The sequence below is a fragment of the Amblyomma maculatum genome, chromosome 2 (genome assembly GCF_055883805.1).
Source record: "Amblyomma maculatum isolate TAMU_Amacu chromosome 2, ASM5588380v1, whole genome shotgun sequence".
Taxonomy (NCBI): Eukaryota; Metazoa; Arthropoda; class Arachnida; order Ixodida; family Ixodidae; genus Amblyomma; species Amblyomma maculatum.
This window is the reverse complement of record NC_139345.1, coordinates 15,005,799-15,015,163: the sequence shown is the minus strand read 5'-3', so window position 1 is coordinate 15,015,163 and position 9,365 is coordinate 15,005,799.

Genomic DNA, 9,365 nt, shown 5'->3' with positions numbered 1-9,365 from the left:
CAAGAAACGGATAAAAAGTAGTTCAAGATACAGACAGCATTGAACAGGAGAAAAAGCAAAAAGTGAAGTAAATACAATTTAAGGCTAGAAAGTGGGAGTTATATGTGATAAAGTACTATTTAGAATACAACGCTACGAACATCCAATGTAAATGAACAGAGCGAGTTTTGGAAGATGTCAAGGTGAGGACAAAAAGAGTTAAATAACCACTGCATCCTGTCCAGAGGGGAGTGGGAATGAAGAGGGGAAACCTGAAATGGTCTGAATTCCCTCATGCTCTTTCGCGGAACGCGCAGTAGGATGTACTCTAAGAGCTGAGGGCACATAATGTGGCCATGAAGGAGTTTGTACAGAAATATGATATCAAGTCTGATACGACGGCAGTGAAGGGAAGGAAGATTCAGTTGGGCGCTCCTGGTTGGAGCGAGAGGGGGAAGTTGCGAAAGGAAAGCGATAATGAAATATCCGTAAAAATTTTTTTTGTACTCTGTCAACCTTGTCCAAGTTCGATTTGCAAGTGCCGGAAAGCGAAAGTGCAAGGAAAGTGCAAAAAGCTATGTGTTTTACGAGTAAAGGACACAACCCTAGTTTTGGAAGAATTGAGGGTAAGTCGATTCATCGCACACCAATCAGAAAAAGCAGATATGTCCGATTGCAACAACACGCAATCTTGAAAAGAATGTATTACCTTGAATATTTTTATATCATCAGCATAAAGAAGAAACGAGGAGTTCTTTATCGCCGAGGAAACATCATTAATAAAAACGGAGAAGAGAAGCGGGCCTAGTACTGAACCTTGAGGAACTCCACTAATAATAATAATAATAATAATAATAATAATAATAATAATAATAATAATAATAATAATAATAATAATAATAATAATAATAATAATAATAATAATAATAATAATAATAATAATAATAATAATAATAATAATAATAATAATAATAATAATAATAATAATAATAATAATAATAATAATAATAACAATAATAATAATAATAATAATAATAATAATAATAATAATAATAATAATAATAATAATAATAATAATAATAATAATAATAATAATCAATCAATCAATCAATCAATCTTTATTTAATGTGCGCAGGAACAACCATGTGGTCTTTGTGCTGCAGCACAAATAAAAAAAAAGAAATAAAAATGAAAAGCACGAACATGTTTACACACACAGAGAGAACACACACACAAAAAAAGAAATAAATAATACATGAAATGAAACTGAGACGAAAAGTATCACGGAAAGTAAGCAAACAATGAGTAGCATCACTTATATACACAGTGAGAGAATTTTGAGCACACCAGGAAAGAAAGAAAGAAAAAAAAAAAGAACGGTAGATTGAAGAGAAAAAAAAAACAACAACAAATAACTGACATTGATTATAGTAATATAGAAATATACATAAAATAAACAACCATTACAGGCGCAACAAGTGCATGGTACTTAAAACACAGGCTAGAAATACAGAATAATACAATAAAGAAGTAAAATTGAACAAGGGACAGTAAGATTCGAATATAAAGTTTAAAGTTGAAATATAAGTAGGAAACGGATAAAAAGTAGTTCACGATACAGACAGCATTGAACAGGAGAAAAAGCAAAAAGTGAAGTAAATACAATTTAAGGCTAGAAAGTGGGAGTTATATGTGATAAAGTACTATTTAGAATACAACGCTACGAACATCCAATGTAAATGAACAGAGCGAGTTTTGGAAGATGTCAAGGTGAGGACAAAAAGAGTTAAATAACCACTGCATCCTGTCCAGAGGGGAGTGGGAATGAAGAGGAGAAACCTGAAATGGTCTGAATTCCCTCATGCTCTTTCGTGGAACGCGCAGCAGGATGTACTCTAAGAGCTGAGGGCACATAATGTGGTCATGAAGGAGTTTGTACAGAAATATGATATCAAGTCTGATACGACGGCAGTGAAGAGAAGGAAGATTCAGTTGGGCGCTCCTGGTGGAGCGAGAGGGGGAAGTTGCGCAAGGAAAGCGATAATGAAATATCCGTAAAAATTTTTTTTGTACTCTGTCAACCTTGTCCAAGTTCGATTTGCAAGTGCCATTCCAAACAACCGACGCATACTCCAAGACCGGCAAGCATATGGACAGGTACAGTTTTAGGAACGGAAGTGGAGTATGGAACTCTCTCGAAAGTCTGCAAACGAAAGTACACCAAGGTCATTAATTTCATCAACCCTATCCAACAGCACAGAATTCACAGAATAATGGTAGAGAAAGCTATGTGTTTTACGAGTAAAGGAGACAACCCTAGTTTTGGAAGAATTGAGGGTAAGTCGATTCATCGCACACCAATCAGAAAAAGCAGATATGTCCGATTGCAACAACAATCAATCTTGAAAAGAATGTATTACCTTGAATATTTTTATATCATCAGCATAAAGAAGAAACGAGTTCTTTATCGCCGAGGAAACATCATTAATAAAAGCGGAGAAGAGAAGCGGGCCTAGTACTGAACCTTGAGGAACTCCACTCGTTGCAGGGTAAGCGAAAGAAGTCTGTCCATTGACACTGACAAAGCAGAAGCGATCAAGGAGATAGTTGCGTAGGAGGGCTACGAGGGAGACTTCAACGCCAGAGAGTAGAAGTTTTTCAAGAAGTAGTGAGTGAGTAACAACGTCGAAAGCTTTGCTCATATCACAGTACACAGTGTCAACCTGATCCCTCTGAAGGACTGCTGCAGAGACATACGTCATAAACGTGACTAGGTTGGTAGAAGTAGAGCGACCCGACATGAAGCCATGTTGATTCAGTACTATGATATGTTTGAGATGGAAGGAAAGTACGTTGTGCAAAGCTAATTCGAAAAGCTTAGAGGTTGCACATAGAAGAGAAATCGGACGATAGTTGGAAACATCAGATTTGTTTCCAGACTTGAAGACAGGAAACACGCGTGCCATTTTCCACACGCGAGGAAAGGCAGCATTTTTTAAACAGTTATTAAATATGGCAGTCAGTACTGGTACGAAGATATAACTGAAGGCTTTTTTTATGGCAGCTGGAATGCCATCAGGTCCAGGAGACAAAGATGGTCTCAGACGCTTAAGACTCTCAGTTATCAACTCCTCGTCAAAGAGAATGGAATTAGATAGTGCATCAGATGGGAGGCAAACGGAATCACAATGTGGATGTTTGTAAACGGAGGAAAAATGTTGTGCAAAACTGTCGGCAACATCTCGAATTTCCGAACCCTGAGAGTCAACTAAGCTGATACTTAAATCTGATTTAATGGAACGCTTGCGAACGTAACGCCAGAACTGACTAGGACGATTTGAGGCACTTCTCTCTAAAGACTCAAGATAGGAATCGTAGTCCCGCTTGTATAAGCGTTTGCAAAGAGAACGCACACGGCGAAACTCATGTGCCCAATTGTGAAACCCAGGGCGTTTCGCTTTACGATGGGTCCGTTCCTTGAGTTTTAACGCCGTTATTAGTTCCCTTGAAAACCAGGAAGGGAACTTCCTAATAATAATAATAATAATAATAATAATAATAATAATAATAATAATAATAATAATAATAATAATAATAATAATAATAATAATAATAATAATAATAATAATAATAATAATCAATCAATCAATCAATCAATCAATCTTTATTTAATGTGCGCAGGAACAACCATGTGGTCTTTGTGCTGCAGCACAAATAAAAAAAAAAAGAAACAAAAATGAAAAAGCACAAACATGTTTACACACACAGAGAGAACACAAAAAAAGAAATAAATAATACATGAAATGACAGACGAAAAGTATCACGGAAAGTAAGCAAACAATGAGTAGCATCACTTATATACACAGTGAGAGAATATTTTAGCACACCAGGAAATAAAGAAAAAAAAAAAAGAACGGTAGATAGAAGAAAAAAACAACAACAAATAACTGACATTGATTATAGTAATATAGAAATATACATAAAATAAACAACCCTTCCAGGCGCAACAAGTGCATGGTACTTAAAACACAGGCTAGAAATACAGAATAATACAATAAAGAAGTAAAATTGAAAAAGGGGCAGTAAGATTCGAATATAAAGTTTAAAGTTGAAATATAAGTAAGAAACGGATAAAAAGTAGTTCACGATACAGACAGCATTGAACAGGAGAAAAAGCAAAAAGTGAAGTAAATACAATTTAAGGCTAGAAAGTGGGAGTTTTAAGTGATAAAGTACTATTTAGAATACAACGCTACGAACATCCAATGTAAATGAACAGAGCGAGTTTTGGAAGATGTCAAGGTGAGGACAAAAAGAGTTAAATAACCACTGCATCCTGTCCAGAGGGGAGTGGGAATGAAGAGGAGAAACCTGAAATGGTCTGAATTCCCTCATGCTCTTTCGCGGAACGCGCAGTAGGATGTACTCTAAGAGCTGAGGGCACATAATGTGGCCATGAAGGAGTTTGTACAGAAATATGATATCAAGTCTGATACGACGGCAGTGAAGGGAAGGAAGATTCAGTTGGGTGCTCCTGGTGGAGCGAGAGGGGGAAGTTGCACAAGGAAAGCGATAATGAAATATCCGTAAAAATTTTTTTTGTACTCTGTCAACCTTGTCCAAGTTCGATTTGCAAGTGCCATTCCAAACAACCGACGCATACTCCAAGACCGGCAGGCATATGGACAGGTACAGTTTTAGGAACGGAAGTGGAGTATGGAACTCTCTCGAAAGTCTGCAAACGAATCCGAGTGTGCGCATAGCCCGCTGAGCAATGCGTTTAGTGTGAGAGGAGAAGCTGAGGGTGCGGTCAAAAAGTACACCAAGGTCATTAATTTCATCAACCCTATCCAACAGCACAGAATTCACAGAATAATGGTAGAGAAAGCTATGTGTTTTACGAGTAAAGGACACAACCCTAGTTTTGGCAGAATTGAGGGTAAGTCGATTCATCGCACACCAATCAGAAAAAGCAGATATGTCCGATTGCAACAACACGCAATCTTGAAAAGAATGTATTACCTTGAATATTTTTATATCATCAGCATAAAGAAGAAACGAGGAGTTCTTTATCGCCGAGGAAACATCATTAATAAAAACGGAGAAGAGAAGCGGGCCTAGTACTGAACCTTGAGGAACTCCACTCGTTGCAGGGTAAACGAAAGAAGTCTGTCCATTGACACTGACAAAGCAGAAGCGATCAAGGAGATAGTTGCGTAGGAGGGCTACGAGTGAGACTTCAACACCAGAGAGTAGAAGTTTTTCAAGAAGTAGTGAGTGAGTAACAACGTCGAAAGCTTTGCTCATATCACAGTACACAGTGTCAACCTGACCCCTCTGAAGGACTGCTGCAGAGGCATACGTCATAAACGTGACTAGGTTGGTAGAAGTAGAGCGACCCGACATGAAGCCATGTTGATTCGGTACTATGATATGTTTGAGATGGAAGGAAAGTACGCTGTGCAAAGCTAATTCGAAAAGCTTAGAGGTTGCACATAGAACAGAAATCGGACGATAATTGGAAACATCAGATTTGTTTCCAGACTTGAAGACAGGAAACACGCGTGCCATTTTCCACACGCGAGGAAAGGCAGCATTTTTTAAACAGTTATTAAATATGGCAGTCAGTACTGGTACGAAGATATAACTGAAGGCTTTTATTATGGCAGCTGGAATGCCATCAGGTCCAGGAGACAAAGAAGGTCTCAGACGCTTAAGACTCTCACTTATCAACTCCTCGTCAAAGAGAATGGAATTAAATAGTGCACCAGATGGGAGGCAAACGGAATCACAATGTGGATGTTTGTAAACGGAGGAAAAATGTTGTGCAAAACTGTCGGCAACATCCCGAATTTCCGAACCCTGAGAGTCAACTAAGCTGATACTTAAATCTGATTTAATGGAACGCTTGCGAACGTAACGCCAGAACTGACTAGGACGATTTGAGGCATTCCTCTCTAAAGACTCAAGATAGGAGTCGTAGTCCCGCTTGTATAAGCGTTTGCAAAGAGAACGCACACGGCGAAACTCATCTGCCCAATTGTGAAACCCAGGGCGTTTCGCCTTACGATGGGCCCGTTCCTTGAGCTTTAACGCCGTTATTAGTTCCCTTGAAAACCAGGAAGGGAACTTCCTACGCGTAGGAGTATGCAAAGGTATGTACCGACGCATACCATCAAGAACTATTTCTGTAAAGCGACTGACTTGTCCATCTGAATCATTAATGTCATTTAAAAGGGACCAGTCGACGGAAGAGAAGAAATTGAAAAGACCGACATAATCACCACGTGCATACGCGAAACGGGGCGAAGTCCCCACCCGATCTGAATTAGTAGAAGGTGAGGCAGAGAGAGCAGTAGTAACTAGAAGCGGAGGGTGAAATTTGTCACAGCGAGTCAGCGGTATGTCTGAACTCGAGACTCGAACACTTTCAAAATTCGATAGACAGATGTCAAGAATATTACCGCAACAGTTTGCAATGAAATTGTGTTGCTGCAAAGAGTTAAAGGCTATAAAATCAAGTAGAGCGTTACACTTACTTAATATGTAATGATTGTTGTGAGAAGAAATAAGTGAGTTCCAGTTGATACCAGGAGTATTAAAATCACCTAAAATAAGAAGTTTGTGTTTGCTATGACGGGTTATAACATGTTCGATTGAGAGCAGAACATCATCATAGGCTGAAGGAGGTAGATTCGGAGGAATGTAGAAAGCTGCAAGTAAAAGTTTTTCATATCGATTTAAAGTGAGCTCGAGCCACACACATTCTTCAACAGTTTCCAGATCGGAACGTCGAACACACTTCACAAAACTGTCAATAGCAATGAGCACTCCACCTCCTCTTGATTTGGGACCTGTTTCAGGCCGGTCGCTACGAAAAACAGAGTAATTATTTGGAAAGAAATCATTGGAAGGAATATCACTTGACAGCCAGGTTTCGGTAACCACAACAGCGGTATAACAAGAGGACAAGACGCTAGAAAAAAATTCTGATCCCTTAGTCCGAAGACCTTGGGCGTTTTGATAATAGATATCCAAATTAGGGGCCACTGCAATTTTGCGTCAGTTCAGAGGGATGAAGCATATCGTCGTAAAGCTTCCCACGAAAGTCCTTGTATATGCAGCCCATCGGCCACATCGAAGGCTCAACAAGCTTACTGTAGGATTCTTCATCAATTTCAATATGGAAGGACGAGTAGGAGTCGTACCTTGTTTTCAGCTGCCGGCAGGAAATGGGAGTAATATTCACTGATTTTAGATGGTTGGTAAGGTCTACCGATGTAGTATCGGGACTGAGTTTAGAGACGAAAATAGTCTTCGGACGCTTCTTTTGGTAAATGGCAACGTTCAGGACAGATGTGCTCGATGCGCCAGTAATGGCTCGACTTCGGTGCTTCTTCATCGCACTGGGTAAGTCAACCGCACGGCGAGGAGCAGAGGCAGAAGATGAACAGGTAATATCTCCAGGAGTCATCCCTCGATGAAGAGCGGCGGAGTAGTCCACAGATGGCTGCTCCTCACGGGTAGGATTGCCCACGGAGACAACGAGAGGACGCTCGACGAGAGGACGCTCACACTGCGAAGCAGCGCACCGCACAAGCTCCTGGCGTAGGCCGTGAACATCGGAACGTAGAGAGGCGATAACCTCGGCTTGTTGTACGAAAGCCCGCGAGTTCTCTACACGAAGGCGCTCGTTCTCTTCCCGTAGCTGGGCAACCTCATCGCTCAGAAAAGAGATTCCCTCAAGCGCGTCGAGGAGGAGAGCCCGTAGCGAGGCAAACTCACCGCCATGTTCGCCGGTCGCGGCTGAAGGGGGAAAACCGGTCGGGTGGCTGGGCAGGAGCGGGTCACCAGGGACTCTAGCACCACCGTCGCTAAGCCTAACACCGTCAGGCGACGACGACGCACACAAATTACACAAGAATGGCCGAGAGCCGGACTTCAGAAGTTGCAGCTCGTCATCCGCCCAGGTGACGCACTTCGTGTGAACACGTTTCGCACAGTCGGCACATCGTAAAAACTGCTGCTTGCCAAAAAACGGGCGGGAGCACAGCGCACATGCGTCCTTACTGGGCGCCAATAATAATAATAATAATAATAATAATAATAATAATAATAATAATAATAATAATAATAATAATAATAATAATAATAATAATAATAATAATAATAATAATAATAATAATAATAATAATAATAATTATTATTATTATTATTATTATTATTATTATTATTATTATTATTATTATTATTATTATTATTATTATTATTATTATTATTATTATTAATCGCACGCATGCCGCGCTTTATCTGTGGTTCGAAAGAAAAGTGGCTCGCCGCTGTTCGGCCCAAGGTAATGGGCGGCTAGCCTGTGATTTGTACAACTGTGATTGACGTCAACGCGGGGCCGTGACTTTGCGGCGCCCAGCTGCCGCACGGAGCCCGTTGCGCGCGTCTGGAGAGCTGAGTTTCTGAACGCAGCACTTCTCCGCACAATAAAGATTTCGTAAATCTAACGATGGATATCGGGTTGACTCATGATTCTCTACAATTTCCGAACTACAATCATGCACCTAATTGAAATACTTAAAAAGTTAATTAACGAATTTTAGTTAATTATTTAACTGAAGAGCACATCTAGCCCGTTTTATAGAACCCGCCCAGACCCTTGATAACTTCGTGCAACAAAAAGAATTTTACCTCTGAAAGCCCAATTTTTTAAATTACTTAATCTTCTTTGTAACACCCTGTATATATATGGGTGCCATGGGTGTCGCCGAAGCCCAAGGATTTTCGGCCACTTAGATCGGCTTGAGGGCCCACCATCTCCCCCCCCCCCCCCCCCCCCTTTGTCATCACCTAACTCAGTCAATAAAGTTGTTTCCTCCACCTCCTCCTTACCGGCGTTCTATGATTGGTTTACAGGAAAGGGAAGGCGCAGTATCTGTCACACTTGTTTCTGTGGGCACCTGAAGTCCATCGGAAAGTTCAAAGGGCAAAGCAGTTCAGACATCGTATGACATCGGGTTTTTTGGTGGTGGTGATGGGTGGGTGATGGGTGAAGGCCAAAAATAAACGAAATCATATAGCAGCATTGCAGGCAGCCTCCGGGCTTCCAGCGCGTTGTGGCGTCCAAGGCACGTACGCGCGCAGGCACAAACACACAAGCCAGCGCACCGCGGGCCGAAAGCCGAAGCCGCACCCCCTGTCACGGCTACAGTGCTCTACCACGGTCAAGACAAAAACGGGCAGAGAGAGGGTAGAACTTTTATTTACACCAGCGGATGAAGCAGCTCCGGCTTTCCGTCGCCTGGGACGGATGCCGGGGCGCCCTGCCAGGCCGGCAGACGTTTTTTTGCCGGCGGTGTCCCAGGCCGGCTGGATGG